This window comes from Lissotriton helveticus, chromosome 5_1 (genome assembly GCF_964261635.1).
Source record: "Lissotriton helveticus chromosome 5_1, aLisHel1.1, whole genome shotgun sequence".
NCBI classification, from domain to species: domain Eukaryota; kingdom Metazoa; phylum Chordata; class Amphibia; order Caudata; family Salamandridae; genus Lissotriton; species Lissotriton helveticus.
Genome location: NC_136065.1, coordinates 823,266,277 through 823,282,541, shown reverse-complemented (window position 1 = coordinate 823,282,541; position 16,265 = coordinate 823,266,277).

The following is a 16,265-nucleotide window of genomic DNA, read 5'->3' as shown; positions in this document are numbered from 1 at the left end:
TTGGCGCAGATTGGCAAATCTTCATGAAATTTCAGCAAAAAAGTGTACTACTGGGTCTTATTTTCCATGGAATGTGTCGGGAGATCTGTCAGGCGGGAGCCGAGAAAAAGGGGGGATTTCAATAAAAGTGTGTTTCCCATGTTAATTCCCATAGAGATTTTAGACACAACTACGGCCCGAACTACTGAACGGAATTACACCAAATGTGGTAGAAAAGTAGATCTTGTTGCAAAAAGCGACCATTTTGTGATTTGGTGTAAATCGTTTCAGTAGTTTTTGAGATAATAAAGAAAAAAGGAATTTCTATATCTAGAGGTGCAAACCCTCCGGAAATCCTCCCAATCTCTTGCAGAGATCTGATTGGGTGCCAGAAGTGTAGGCAGTTATCTTACGACTCAGACTGAGCCAAGTCCTAAACAAAAACATTAAAATAAGAGAAGGGAGAAGGGTAGCAATACCCTGACCCACCCTAGGCCTGGTGCTGGGGTCCCTGGACACCCCACCAGGCCCAAAAAGCATTTTGTTTTGATTTTTGCTGCAAATATCACAATGGATTTGAGGCAAAAATTAAAAAAACCAATAACGGGCCAGGTCCCGGGGGCTTCATTATAATTGAAATAAGTGGAGGGGGCGCACAAGGCCCTTTTCCCAGTGTCCAGTCTTGGCCCATGGGACTGCCACCTCCCCAGGGCAGGCTAATTAAAAAAGAAAAACAAAGGAGGGCCTCTTGAGGCTTTAAGAGACCCCCAGCACTTTTTAATATTAAAAAGGAGGGTGGCCGCATGGCCCTCCTCCGTTGCCCATAAGGGCCTCGATGACCACCACCTTCCAAAGGTCATGTATATAATAGAAGGAGGGGTTCGGGCTGCCCTGGCCATGTACATGTTATTTGTTTAGAAAGGAGTGGCCCCCTCCTGGACCGTTCTCGGTACCTGGGACCACCACGTCCCCAAGGCAAGCCCTTTCAGGACAGGCCCTTGAAAATGAATAGAAGGGGGCTGGGTGGGTCACCTTTTGGAGCCATTAATGACCCTGAGAAATGCCACCCACCAGGGCTGTCTTCCTCTGTACCAGGGTGCTCACCCCTGGGACACAGCTTTTGCTGTCACTTGGCAGGAGCTTTGACAGCTCCCGCCAAACGAGAGCGAACAGTAAGTCTGCTCCCAGTGGGCGAGAGCAGGAAAACTGCTACTGTTAGCTGGGAGCAGACTTTGTATCTGTTTTCCTGCCCTCTGACAAGCAGGCAGGAAAACAGATGAAAAAATTGCTCCCACACATAGTAGGGAGGAGCATTTTTTGCAATATCGGCTCCCTCTGGAGGCGGGGCGCCGGTAGGGACTACGGGGGCATTGAGACACCCCTAATGTAGCACACTGGATGCCCTGGGTGGGCTCCTATGCACCCAGGAAGAAGAGACCAGGCCCCGGGGAAGGAGTCCCTGGGGCCGAAATTGTCCCCTGGAGGGAGACTGAGCAGCCCCTCCCCCATTAACCTTTGTCCAGGCCCCTGGTGATGGGGTGAATGGGGCTGAAATCAGCCTGGGGGGGGGAACATATGGCCACATTTGCTTAGATAAATCTAAAAACAAAGATCTTGGTTCTCCCTTTTAATAACCCTGATTATGCAAATGAGCCAAATCATCTGAAAGCTCCACCCGTTTGGCCACCCCCATTTTTCTTAGTAGTATGCAAAGATCTTCCCATCTTTTCCCATGTTGGTGGACCATTTACCAAATGGCCCCACTAGCGCATTTCATGCCGATTTTGGTGACACGTTTTTGATGCAAAGCAATATGAGGACCTCTCCAGCAAAACTAAGAAGCACTTATTTAATACAGTTAAGAGAAAGTCCCTCTATCTGATGGAGATTCTCCTCTTTGTAATGTTGACTTGTTTTCCTGATGAGAATTCATGTTATCACAGATTTGTGCATGAAGACACTGCAGGAAGAATCACATTGTTGAAATTACTTGCGTATAAGGTCGCTGAAGACATTATCTTGTGGTCCTTTACACAGTTGTAGTGAAAAATATGCACTAAATGTTTCCCCAACAAGTTAACACTCGCTAATTACCCAGTAGAAAGATCTCCAGTTGGGTAGATATTTTTGGCAACATTGTGGACTCTTCTTGGTAAAAATCAGGTTCCATTAGAGTCCGGATTCTTATTTTACAGAAATTAAACCTCAAAGTGAAGCACTTACAAATATAAACATAGCAGATGCCCCTGTTGAAGCTTCACTTCGGTAAAGCACAAATAATCCTAACATGTTGAGCTTCTCAAAGGCAAAGTAAGTGTGTTTCCTCGTATATTCCATGTTGAAAAATGACATTATATCCTTACTGGAGGTTAATTCATTGTTGATCTATTGGAGCACAATCTGATGTGTAGTGACTGAGATGAGTGGTTTCTGTCTTGTCACTCACAAAGGCACTCACAGACCCACTCACAGACACACTCACACACCCACTTATATATTCACACATCCACTCAATAAACCGTACTGCAACTGACACACCCAGTCACCGACCCATACAGCTACTCACAAACCCACCGATCCACAGACGCATATAAACACTCACACATCCTCTCACAGACCCATACAGCCACTCACACACCCACAAGAACACACATACTCACTCACCGACCCATACAGCCACTCACCCACCCACTCAATGACCTATACAGCCGCTCACACACACACTCTCAAAGGTGACAAACCAAAATTGTCCCCTGGAGGGAGACTGAGCAGCCCCTCCCCCATTAACCTTTGTCCAGGCCCCTGGTGATGGGGTCACTGGGGCTGAAATCAGCCTGGGAGGGGGAACATATGGCCACATTTGCTTAGATAAATCTAAAAACAAAGACCTTGGTTCTCCCTTTTAATGACCCTGATTATGCAAATGAGCCAAATCATCTGAAAGCTCCACCCGTTTGGCCACCCCCATTTTTCTTGGTAGTATGCAAAGATCTTCCCATCTTTTCCCATGTTGTTGGACCATTTCCCAAATGGCCCCACTAGCGCATTTCATGCCGATTTTGGTGACACGTTTTTGATGCAAAGCAATTTGAGGACCTCTCCAGCAAAACTAAGAAGCACTTATTTAATACAGTTAAGTGAAAGGGCCTCTATTTGATGGTGATTCTCCTCTTTGTAGTGTTGACTTGTTTTCCTGATGAGAATTCATGTTATCACAGATTTGTGCTTGAAGACACTGCAGGAAGAATCACATTGTTGAAATTACTTGCGTATAAGGTCGCTGAAGACATTATCTCATGGTCCTTTACACAGTTGTAGTGAAGAATATGCACTAAATGTTTCCCCAACAAGTTAACACTTGCTAATTAACCAGTAGTAAGATCTCCAGTTGGGTAGATATTTTTGGCAACATTGTGGACTCTTCTTGGTAAAAATCCGGTTCCATTAGAGTCTGGATTCTTATTTTACAGAAATTAAACCTCAAAGTGAAGCACTTACAAATATAAACATAGCAGATGCCCCTGTTGAAGCTTCAGTTCGGTAAAGCACAAATAATCCTAACATGTTGAGCTTCCCAAAGGCAAAATAAGTGTGTTTCCTTGTATATTTTTCATGTTGAAAAATGACAGTAAATCCTTACTGGAGGTTAATTCATTGTTGATCTATTGGAGCACAATCTGATGTGCAGTGACTGAGATGAGTGGTTTCTGTCTTGTCACTCACAAAGGCACTCACAGACCCACTTACAGACACACTCATACACCCACTTATATATTCACACATCCACTCAATGAACTGTACTGCAACTGACACACCCAGTCACTGATCCATACAGCTGCTCACAAACCCACCGATCCACAGACCCATACAAACACTCACACATCGTCTCACAGACCCATACAGCCACTCACACACCCACAAGAACACACATACTCACTCACCGGCCCATACAGCCACTCACCCACCCACTCAATGACCTATACAGCCGCTCACACACACACTCTCAAAGGTGACAGGTTACAGTTAGGAAAAAAAAGTTGCAAACATGGAAATATTCACTGAAAAAACTAAAGGTTACAGGGATGTTATAATTAGGAAATAAAATTAAAAAACATAGAGATTCACAAAAAAAACAAAGGTTATAGGGACGTTATGGTTAGGGAATAAAACAGAAAAAAACGTACAAATTCACTGAAAAAATCAAAGGCTACAGGGGTGTTACAGTTAGGCTAAGATTTCACTCATACAAAACCAGTGAAATTTAGTAGCTAACTATAACTTAAGCCCCTGCAATGCACAGCTTATGACCTCACATATTACATCACTCATGACATGGTCAGGGACATCACTGATGACATCTTCCATAGAACCACTCATACACCCACTCACATTCCCATAGATTCCGACCGACACATTACGATGTTCGTGGTCTTAAAGTAAACTGTGCGGTCCTTCTGAATCTGTTCTAACTGGCTCTCGGAGAAGTTGTGTTGGTTGGAACCACATTGTGCAGCTCTACGAACAGCATTTCCAACTAACCAATTAAGATGTCGATTTCCAAAAACCTTTCCGAGCCGGCCTCACCGCCATGAAAAGGTTGTCAGTAAGTGACTTTGTAGGCCCTTAGCAGTGCCCCCATTATCCTGCGGCCTCCGGTTGGAGACCGAGGGGTTACCTAAGAGACCAGCCTGTAAAACCCTGCACTGTGTGGCTGGCACTGTGAGGTGCCTGCCACAGGGTGTAGGTTTTTACACACACCTCATTTCCCTATTGGAGCCTGTGTTGTTGGGCAGAACACAGGCTCCCATAGGGAACAATGGGACTCTGACCGAAAAGTGTTCGGTCGCATCGTAATCGGTCAGGCAGAACCGCCGTCCAGGAGTCGGTCCGTTCCAGAATCCGAGACATGTCGGGTGAAATGTTTCTGCCCAACATCCTAATGAGGCCCTGAGTCACTCACCTATACAGCTACACACACACCCATTCACTCACCCATACAGTCATTCACACAGCTGTTCACTCACCCATATGGATACACACAAACACACAGTTGCTAACATATGTACTCTACAATACATACTCTCTCACCTATATAGTCACTGACACAAGTACACACTCACCCATGCAGCTACCCCCACACTCACTCACTCACCAGTACAGTCACTGATGCACCCTTTCACTCACTCATACAGTCATTCACACACCCCAGCACTCACCTATATAGCCTCTCACAAACCCACTCACTCACCCCTACACAACTGACACACCCACTTACTAACTCACCCAGCCAGTCGCTCACTCACCAATACAGCCACTCACATACCCACGTATAAACCTATGGAGACACTCAGACATCTACTCACACATGAATACACACAGTCACACAGCCACTCACAGAATATATGTTACAAATAGTATCACTCATTAGTAGTACACAAGGGGGTATAATCACAAGGACTCATCGCCGAGTTATCGGCACTTTATCTCAGCCAAAGTGGTGATAAACGTATCGCGCCATTCACAAGCTGGTGCTAACAGCCAGTATCACCAGTTTCCCTGCGATAGCAGCTGCAAAAACATCGCTACAGATGACCCCTGCAACTAACGCTAATGATATGCCGAGTAGGCGTTCCTGCGCAAAAAGCCGTGACAACACCAAGTCAAAACATTCTCAACGACCAGCCAAATCTGCGATAAGATCACAAAACAGGCGATAAGGCACATTAGCAGCAGGAATTTAACACCTGTTCTTACCTGGTGTAAAGTCGGACGACAACCTGCACCATAAAACGGAGTCCAGCACAGAGCCACACCTGAAGAACAACAGTTGCCATGGAGCCAACAACCATGCATCTCGGACACCCAAGAGGGCCACAACACCCACCACCCTCAGGCCCGCCCCCCCCGGCCCCCTACCCCGGGCCCCCCTCCCCAGACCAAGATATTTGACATCAACTTCATGAAATCATGAACAAAATCATTCACCTGATGTCGCGCAGTTACAACAATTAACATTCATGCGTGGTCAGAAAAAGGAGAATCATTCATTCACCATTGAAAGTCCAAACAAAATATCACATTCAAATTTGACTCTAAACAACTATTTGGAAGAGTCATGGCGGATCATCCCTGGACCATCTGTAAGTCACAGCCTGCAAAACAAAATTCAAGATAAGAAAGTGTGTCATGCACTCATCAAAGGAAAGAGAGAGAGAGAAAGCGAGAGAAATAGAGATAGAGAGAGAGGGAAAGAGAGGGAGAGATATGGAGAGAGGGAGAGAGAGGGAGAGAGGGAGAGAGAGGGAGAGAGAGGGAGAGAGAGAAAGAGAGAGAAAGAGAGAGAAAGAGAGGGGGAGAGAGGGGGAGAGAGGGAGAGAGAGAAAGAGAGGGAGAGAGAGAGGGAGAGAGAGAATGAGAGATAGAGAGAGAGATTGTACAAGGAGCGCAAGGCCAATCGGGCTCTTGGCTCATACATGCCAACTGTTGTGTGTTTATCGCTATTGGTGCACCATAAACCAAAGGCCTGGCATCAATTGCAGCGCAAAGGCCACATCACATTTAAAAAATGCAAGCAGTAGTCAGACTAACATTAGGGATGAAAGCTCCTTTGTCTCAATACATAAGTTGGAAGGACATCTGAACCTCGGACCTTGGTCTTGAATGCGACTGGCACCCCCTGAGAGAGATATCATACCAGATTTTGACTACTCCCACACCACGAAGTGCGCAAATGAAAGACCAATGTGTCCACACCCCACACACAGTATCCCCTGCTAGAGATACTCCTGCATGGGATGCCCTTGACACTTAAGTAGAAACCAACCCATACGTCCAAACGTTGCACACACATCTGACTCATTGCTCTGAGCTGTGGCATATCATCTACATAACTGCCGCTGGTTAGAAGAGGGCCGGTTCTACGAGACCAACAAACGCAATGGCAGGCCATCCCGGGCACATGCACAACCCCTGTCACGTGGAATTGCACCGTGCATGTATGCTGCATTTCTTGGGAGCACTGCCACTGGTAGTGTTGCGCATCAGTTACCGTCTGAGCTTCCGTCTTGCATACATCACCTGCGTCCAGCCCTAGTTCCACTGTCGATCATGCACATTCGAGTGGCCCATGGATGTCTGCCTATCCAACACAATGGTAGCTGAACTGGATAATGACTTGTGTGTGCCCCCTGTTGGCCGACGACCAGGAGTGCAACAGTGATACCCGTGCATGGGATGCCTTGATATTTGGTGCAGGTGCTGACAGTTGAGGATGGGAGATTGCACAAGTCATCGTGTGCAGTGACCACATCGAGGCGCTCCCCTATTGGGCTGTGTTGCGGATTGGTGAAACGGCGTGGACCGAGCACAGCTGTCAGGACCAGTTAATGAATTGGCTCTCCCTCATGTTCGTTGAACTCGACAACGACGTACTCTTGGAACAGATAGTCCATGAAGCTGCGCTTGCATTCATGAACGAGTAAGTACGTTCCTGCAGTCACAACTGCTTGTAACCCAGAACACAGGTCCCAACACCTTGTTGTATCTTGGAGGAATGATCACATATCCCACCACAACAGTGGACATGTCTGCATTCACCTGGACTCAGAATGCATGTGCGTGCACCTAGGCGTGTGGACACAAACTTGTGCAAGGTGAGGCAGTCCCATGGGTGGAGCTGCACAGTGTAGTTTAGTAACCTTCCTAAATCTGACAAACTGCTTGAGTGGGAGTACACACATGGCAATGTAGTACAACATGTGACCTTGCTAGGCCCTTTCACCTGCTCACTGTCAGCAGATCAGACAGTCGACGCAGTCCGGTAATACAGCACTATGCAGATCCTATGGTGTGTGAGTTGTGTCCCCTGACACAGGGCAATGAGCAGACGCTAAACATCGCATGACTTGTCCAGCAAGGCAAGGTGGGCTGAGACAGTTGCCATCCGTAATGATAGGTGTTCATTTTGGCCTCCCCATTTCTTGCACCTCAACATGTTCCTTTGCTGCCTGTAAGTGTCTTAAGCATTGGTCTGCATGTTGTGGCCCTTGTCTTGCCCGTTCTGACATGCACATGCTAATAAAGTCTATGCAACTTCACTAGTGTTCAACTGTGATGAGTGTTGATTAGAATGACAAATTGTGTGCCTCAATGGGCATTGTCTGTACACAGGGAGGGACTGACTGAAGCATTTCACTTGGGGGTGAGTCCCTATTGACAGCTCCACCTCTGTGAGCCAGACATTGTGGTTTGGATAGTTGCTGCTAGACCTGTGCTCTTACGTGTCTTCAGCAATGTGAGTGTGGTGTCCAACTTCTTGTCATGTGGATCAATGTGATCCATCAAAGCAGGCTGTGTCCACACAGATGTGTGTGACTAGGTGTGCGAAGAGATGTTCTGTTGTCACATGTGATGGGGGACACTACTTCAGGCCTGCTACCTATTTTGACATTTTTATACACAGCCCTATTTAATACATGGACGTGGGGCTATGTTGGGGGGTTGCGAGATTGTTGTTCATGTGCAATGAGGCCACAGCTAGTTCACACCTTTACAGTCATCTAATCGACTATGTGGGTCAGGGTTAAACATGCGTATTGATGTCATTTTCCAGGGTGTACCTTTTAGTGCAATCAATGTCCCTACATTCATCCATTCTTTTATACTTGATTGAACATAGACATGACACATCTGTGTGATTTGGAATGTTTTATTCACATTCTGTGGAGTGTCGGAGCTGGAGCAGTACATGGCCATGCAAACCCCACATTACATGGTTGTGCAGTGGAGGGCCAACCAGTGTCCTCGGGGGAATGAAAAGTTAATCGGAAGAGGAAGAGTTCAGTCCGCAGCCTGATTGCTGTTTCATTGGTAACCAGAGCAGATATGGAAGTCCATGTCGGGGACCAGGTGAATGTCGCAGAGCCTTTCATGGGACAGTGGAAGGTGTTGTTCCAGGGCATGATGCAGAGGGCTGAACCAGGCAGGGACAGGCCATATGGCTGGGATGGATGCTACTACTTCCTTTCTCACACAGTCATTATCACCCACATCTTACTCCTCAGATAAGTCTTCTATGTCCGGTGTGTCAGGTGTGTGTGGTGGTGTTATGGCTGCATTACTGTATGCCAATGACACATCAGGGGGCAAAGGTGGTAGGGCTGCATTACTGTGTGCCATTTACACATCAGGGGGCGGAGATGTGTGAGTCGAAGCTCCTGCAGCAGTCATCTGAGACAGGCTCTGTGGCAGCAATGGCAAGATGAGGATCTGCAGGGCATGGAAGATCCCAGCTACATCTCGCTGGTGTTCAGCCGTGGCAGCCATACTTCCAGCCTGCATCGGCTCCATGGTCTCCATTGTCCTCCACATCTGTGCCAACTCTGTGGTGTTACCGCTGGAGCCTGTCTGACTAAAACGTTCTTGTATACGAGTAATGGCCCCAGCGATGTCAGCCAAGGATTGTTGGAGAGCATGGAGCAGCTAGTGGGTGTCTGTTAGGGACTGTTAGTGGTCCCTGATGGGACTTAGACACCCACATATCGCATCTAGTTTGGCTGCCATGAGGTGGAATCTCACCCGCAGCTGATCAGCCATATTCTTCTGGCACCCTAACACATGGCGTTGGAATGCCATGTGTTGGTCATAGGGGTCCTGTGAGTCAGCCGGGGTGGAATTTGCTTCCTGCTGTCTGGTCTGTGCGGGGGCTGGGATCACCTTGATGCAGCTGGGCTGACCTGTTCCTGGAGGTAGGGTGTGGAGGCTGTCTACGAGCCGTTGGAGGGTGTCGGAGCAGATGGCAAGGGCGTCTTCTTCATCATCACTGAAGAGATGTCTGTTTTTCAAGGTGTTAATTGTCCCTCTGCAATGTAAAGGGGAGATGCAGGTTAACAGTGTGTTCCATGTATGTTAACGCATTGTACATGTTTCCAGACAGACAGCATGACAATGTACATTGTGACCGTTTTAGAGGAGCTGGTTATTTGATGGAAGACAGTGGGCATTTCGACTACATGACGGATGTGAGGTTGTACTCGTACATTATCATCTCACAGTTTCCTGCATAGCCAGATGTGATTGGCCAGTTTCTACACACAAGCGGCACCAGTTGTGTCCTCTGTCCTGTAGTGTAAGTGTTGCACTTTGTGCCACATTGTCGTCAATGTTGATTTGCTGTGAATGCTATGTGTGTGTGCTGCATTGTGGGAGAGTCGCCCCTGCAACTCTGATTTAGCGGCCCCTTATCCCTTTGAGGCAGTGTGCCTTTGACTTGTGTGCTGTAATGATGCTGAGATGTTAGTGACTTGGGTCATTTGTGCTCTTGGACAGTTTTTGTAGTCTTGTGCATTGTTTGTCTGCAGATGTGTTGTTGATGTTAGGGGTTGTATGTGCATGTGGATGTGTCAGAGTGTGACCTGCTCCTTTGAGGATGTGATCCACACTAAGCCACCTCAGTGTCGTGTTGTGCACCATGTCATGTATTTTGACTGCAGCCATGCTATCGGTCATGCAGTGCGGTACAAAAGGGGGTGGTGATGGACAGAGCATCTGAACCAATCAAACACTCTCACCCAGTCAACAGATCTGCGTTTAAACCATCACCGTTCTTTAGCACACTCTGCCACCCCAGTTCAGACATATGCAAATCAGTCTGACCCTGTGCCTCATGGGAACAGTCCAGCCCGAACTGCCAAGCCATGCCTTTCCTGGACCGGAAACAAGCTTCCGAGGACCGGTTACTGGCATTTCAGCCATCTTCAGCCTGGCTTGCTTGAATCCAGTGGCAAAATGACCAAGGGACTCACGTCTGAGCAAACCCTGCCAACTTATGGCGAACAAAGCGGTACAAAAGGGGGTGGTGATGGACGGAGCATCTGAACCAATCAAACACTCACACCCAGTCAACAGATCTGGGTTTAAACCATCACAGTTCTTTAGCCCACTCTGCCACCCCAATTCAGACATGGCCATATGCAAATCAGTCTGACCCTGTGCCTCATGGGAACAGTCCAGCCCGAACTGCCAAGCCATGCCTTCCCTGGACCGGAAACAAGCTTCCGAGGACCGGTTTCTGGCATTTCAGCCGTCTTCAGCCTGGCTTGCTTGAATCCAGTGGCAAAAGGACCAAGGGACTCACGTCTGAGCATACCCTGCCAACTTATGGCGAACAAAGCGGTACAAAAGGGGGTGGTGATGGACGGAGCATCTGAACCAATCAAACACTCACACCCAGTCAACAGATCTGGGTTTAAACCATCACCGTTCTTTAGCCTACTCTGCCACCCCAGTTCAGACATGGCCATATGCAAATCAGTCTGACCCTGTGTCTCATGGGAACAGTCCAGCCCGAACTGCCAAGCCATGCCTTCCCTGGACCGGAAACAAGCTTCCGAGGACCAGTTTCTGGCATTTCAGCCGTCTTCAGCCTGGCTTGCTTGAATCCAGTGGCAAAATGAGCAAGGGACTCACGTCTGAGCATACCCAGCCAACTTATGGCGAACAAAGCGGTACAAAAGGGGGTGGTGATTGGTCATGCAGTGTCACTTACATTGTCAGTGTGGCTCACAAATCCGCTACTTTGCTGGATTCAGCACATGTGCAGGGTAGGTTGTGGGATTGGTGATGGGGGGCCCTTTGTGCACATAGTGGACAGGGGCCTACTTGGTGTTTCCATATGTGCTGCAGTGTGCCAAGGGTATCAGGGACATGGTTCACAAGCATGTGTGCCATTGTGCCCATCTCCCTCCGTCCCGCCAGTCACTGGTCATTACTCACCCTGTTGCTGTTGGGTCAGGTCATATCGAGCTGTGTCTAGGCTCCCAACTCCTTGCACCGTCTCCACACTGATGACTGTGGCCACCATTTCCTCCAGCTCATCCAGCTCTTCCTGTGGTGTAGGACTCCCAACTCCAGTCGCCTTTGCTGCCTTCCTGTTGGCAATGAGTTTCTCTTTGGTTTGGCTTTGCACATCATGCCAGTGCCTCTTGACCTCCTCCATTGACCTCCTCACCACTCCAACTGCATTCAAGCTGTTCACGACGGACTGCCATATTTCCGTTAGTGTTGCCAATGATGCAGTGGAGAGGACAGTTATTGGTAGTGTTCTATCACCTCTGTGACGAAGATCCGGTCTTCCTGCAGACTGTACCCCGTCTTCCTTTTCTCCTTGCCCTTCCCAAAACACGGGGTTCCTGGCTGGTCCACCGTGGGGCATGTAGGGTTCAGGTTGTCCTCTGCACTCAGTCCGGGTGCATCCATGGTGCTACGCAGTTTGATTTGGTTTAGGTGTGTTTTTTTGGTTGCTTTTATAGTGCATTTTCCCGCATGACGTGTGGGAAATGCAGGCCTGTCGCTGGCTGATTTTTGTATTTGGATTTTTGGATTTGGGGCACCGCAACTTTTTGGGCGTTCGTGTTTCGCATTTTGTCGGCATTGCGTTGAAATTATAATTAGCTCAGGTTACTATAGCTGTTAAATTTCACTGGTTTTGTATGAGTGAAATCTGAGCTTAACAAAAACGTCAGTTTAAACTTTGTTTTGTGAATATATCTATCTATCTATATATGTATATATATATATATTGTGATCAAGGCCTCTGGGTAGGCCGAAACGTCATGCTGGCAGGGCGCTCTTCTTTTGTAATAAAGATCTAATTGCTCACCTGCATAATTTGGGTCAACTCCTCATTTCTGGTCATCGTGACGCTCCCGGGATAGGGGGCTCGGCGATTCGGACTGAGTTCTAAGCATATATATATTCACTGAAAAAACCATAGGTTATAGACCATATATAGTTAGGAATTAGCATTTAAAAAACCTTATTTTACTCACACAAAACCATTGAAATTCCATATATAGTTAGTTGCACTAACTATATATTGCGCACCCGCAATCCACTGCTGATGATGTCACATATTACATCATTCATGACATGGTCAGTGACATCACTGATGACATCACTGATGACATCTCAAATGACATCACTGATGACATCACTGATGACATCTCAAATGACATCACTGATGACATCATCTAGTGACTATGTTTCTGTAAAGTTAAAATATGTCTTACATATTGAAGAATGAGTGGATGTATAAGTGTCTGGACGAAGGATTTAGTAGGTGCATGACTGAATGTATGAGTGAGTGATTAAATGTGTCTCACTGAGTGCATGGGTTAGTGACTAAACTGTCTTAATTTGTGCATCATTATGTCTGTTGTTCTGTAAACTGCTGCATGTGTTGATCAGTAGCTATATGAGTAACTATATGGGTTATTGATTGATTGCCCAAGTATTTGCATGGGAGACTGAGTGTGTGTGTGGCTGGATGGGAGGTGTGTGACTCTGTACAGATCAATGTGTACTTGTATCAATGATTGTATAAGAGAGTAAGTATGTGTTAGTATATGGTTGAAAACGTAAGGTGCTCTATGTTTAACTGTATAGAGTAGAAAATGGAAGTGTGATTGATTCTTTACAGGACTGACTAGGTGTGTGAGTAACTCCATGGATGAGTGGCAGAGTGTGAGTGTCTGTATAGGTGTATGAGTGCATATGATTGTGTTGTAAACATGAGTGATTGTATGTATGAATGATTGTATGGGTGAATGAGTGAATGTGTGTGTAGACGTAGGAATCAGTGAGTACGTATGTAGTAACTAGTATTGGTGTGTCAATGGTTTCAAAAATTATACTCTGTTTTTAACACTGGGTGAAACAGAGGTTATATTAAAATGTGAGGAGATGCATTGTATTGTCACATGAATGATATCATCAGTGATGTGGTCATTGATGTCAAATGAGATGTCATCAGTGATGTCATCAGTGATGTCATTTGAGATGTCATCAGTGATGTCATCAGTGATGTCACTGACCATGTCATGAATGATGTAATATGTGACATCATCAGCAGTGGATTGCGGGTGCGCAATATATAGTTAGTGCAACTAACTATATATGGAATTTCAATGGTTTTGTGTGAGTAAAATAAGGTTTTTTAAATGCTAATTCCTAACTATATATGGTCTATAACCTATGGTTTTTTCAGTGAATTTTCAAGGTTTTGTAAATGCTAATTCCTAACTATATATGGTCTATAACCTATGGTTTTTTCAGTGAATTTCAATGGTTTTTTAATAGCAAATATCATAAGCTGTCGAATGTCAAGTACGTGGTAAGAATTTTTTTTTTCGTGTTTATGCACACTGATCTGCTTTGATTGCTGCCCCCCACCCCTCATTTCTATTAGGAGTACTCTCTCTTTGCAGATAGTGAAGGGTAGTTAATGCAGCCCTTTCCCCCTTTGTAATCCGTCGTGCCTGCTTCTCTCTCCATTTGATTGATTGTTCTCTTTGGTTCATTCTCTATTTACAAACAAGCACAGAGTCGCAATACTCTGTTTAGTCTTTGCAGATAGCGAAAAATCGTGTAAAAAAACAAAAGGAATCGAGCAAAATCAGTAGGCCACTAATGGGATCTCTTTTGACCTCGCTAAAATAGAAACATTAGGAACAACCTGTTGAAAATAGCAATGCGTATGTATATAAGCGGCGTTCATTTGTGTTCACAGTACCCCTTGTTGATTGTTTCAATCGAGCATTGAATTGTTCGAAGTTAATTCTCTTAACGATCTTCTCTACCTGCAAACGAGGAAGAATAGGAATATTCTATCTCCCTTTGCAGATAGTGAAGGGTAGGTAACGCAAGCCTTTAACACGTCGTACCTATTTCATTCCTCATTGATTGATTGATTGTCCGAACATTGACTGTTTGGGAATTAGTTCTTTTTGGAGGTATTCCCTGTTTGCAAATAAACGTAGGAAAATCTTTGCAAGTAGTGAAAGGGTACGTAATGCGGACCGTTCTCCCCCGTTGTAATCTGTCATGCCTATCTACTCCCCACTGATTGATGCACCTTTTTCACCCGGACCATTTACTAGAGATACGTCATCTGGCCCGACCAGAGAGCACCCCTAGTGAAAAGGACATATGCAATAATAACGAAGTGATCACTGTATCCTGTTAACAGAAACTTTACCATGAAACAACCTGGAAAGAAAAAAATAGGAAAACGAAAATCAGTAGGCCACTGATGAACATGAACTTTTATTAAACAACGAACAAAGAAACGATAACATAACGTAATGATAAAACCTATTAATGTCCTAGAAACAAGAAAACGTTAAAATATGCCAGTGGTGAGAGACCAGAAAAACAGTAAGAGAAACCAAATCACCCCTCGCTGTCCCACCGCCTGCCACGCCAAAAAAATCGATAGACTAGGGAAAATGCAAGTCAGTAGAACATCCACCCCCACTCTGGAAACTTCCAAGGTGGGGCAGGGTTCCGGCTACGCCCAGCCGGGAGCAGCCCATATAAGGCAGGTTCTGCTGCCACGCCTCGGCCAGGAGATCCTAACGTAGGGTGTAGCCGGAGGAGAGGCCGAGACCAGCGGGACCCGGCCAGGGGATTGCCTTTACAACGCTGAACAGTTGCAGGGGGGGGGAATGTCTCCTCGACCCTCCCCTCTCTCTCCCAGTCCGGCCGCGGTGGCCCTTGAGAGTTGCAGGTAGTCCCGCCACATGCTCTTCCGGTCCGACCACCAACGGTCGGGGGGCCGAGGCCGACGGGATCCGGCTGCAGCCGATAAACCAAGAAACCCGTTCATGGGGCCAGAGCCAGGGGCGTCCGGCCGACATCCACCGGAAGCCCGGCCCGAAGACGGACGGGACACTTCTTTCTTTTATAATGGCTGCGACAACACTGGAGGGGGATGTCTTGCACATGCCTCCGACCCCCCCTCGTCCTCATCGCCTGGTCCGGCCATAACAAATCTCAAGCGAGACGCCGTGGGGTGCACTGGGAGGGAGAGACGGTGCGAACAGGCCTCTCCCGCCTCCCCAGGTGGAGGCTTCCCAGCTGCACCCTCAGCGCTCCAGGCGGTGGCATCCTAACAACTCCAGTGCTGCACAGTTTCGGAACGACCTAGATAACGGTTCTTCCACTGTGGCCATGCTGCAACGTCTCGCCCGGCAGGGTGGAGCCCGTCCGCTCATGTGACCCCGCGATCGCCGGTAGCTGCCGAACTCTCAAAATGGCGGTCGACCTGGCAAGAGCGGGCCCAACATAAAGAAATGGCCCGGTCACTGGTTGACTCCACCACCGTAGTCCTCCACGACCTTGAAGATTCTAGAGGAGCCGCGGGAGTCTCCGACCCCCGATGGGGAATGACTGCCATGATCGCCCGTGGAGTGACGAAACTGTATCCGCGGGACGTCGGCGCTCCCATG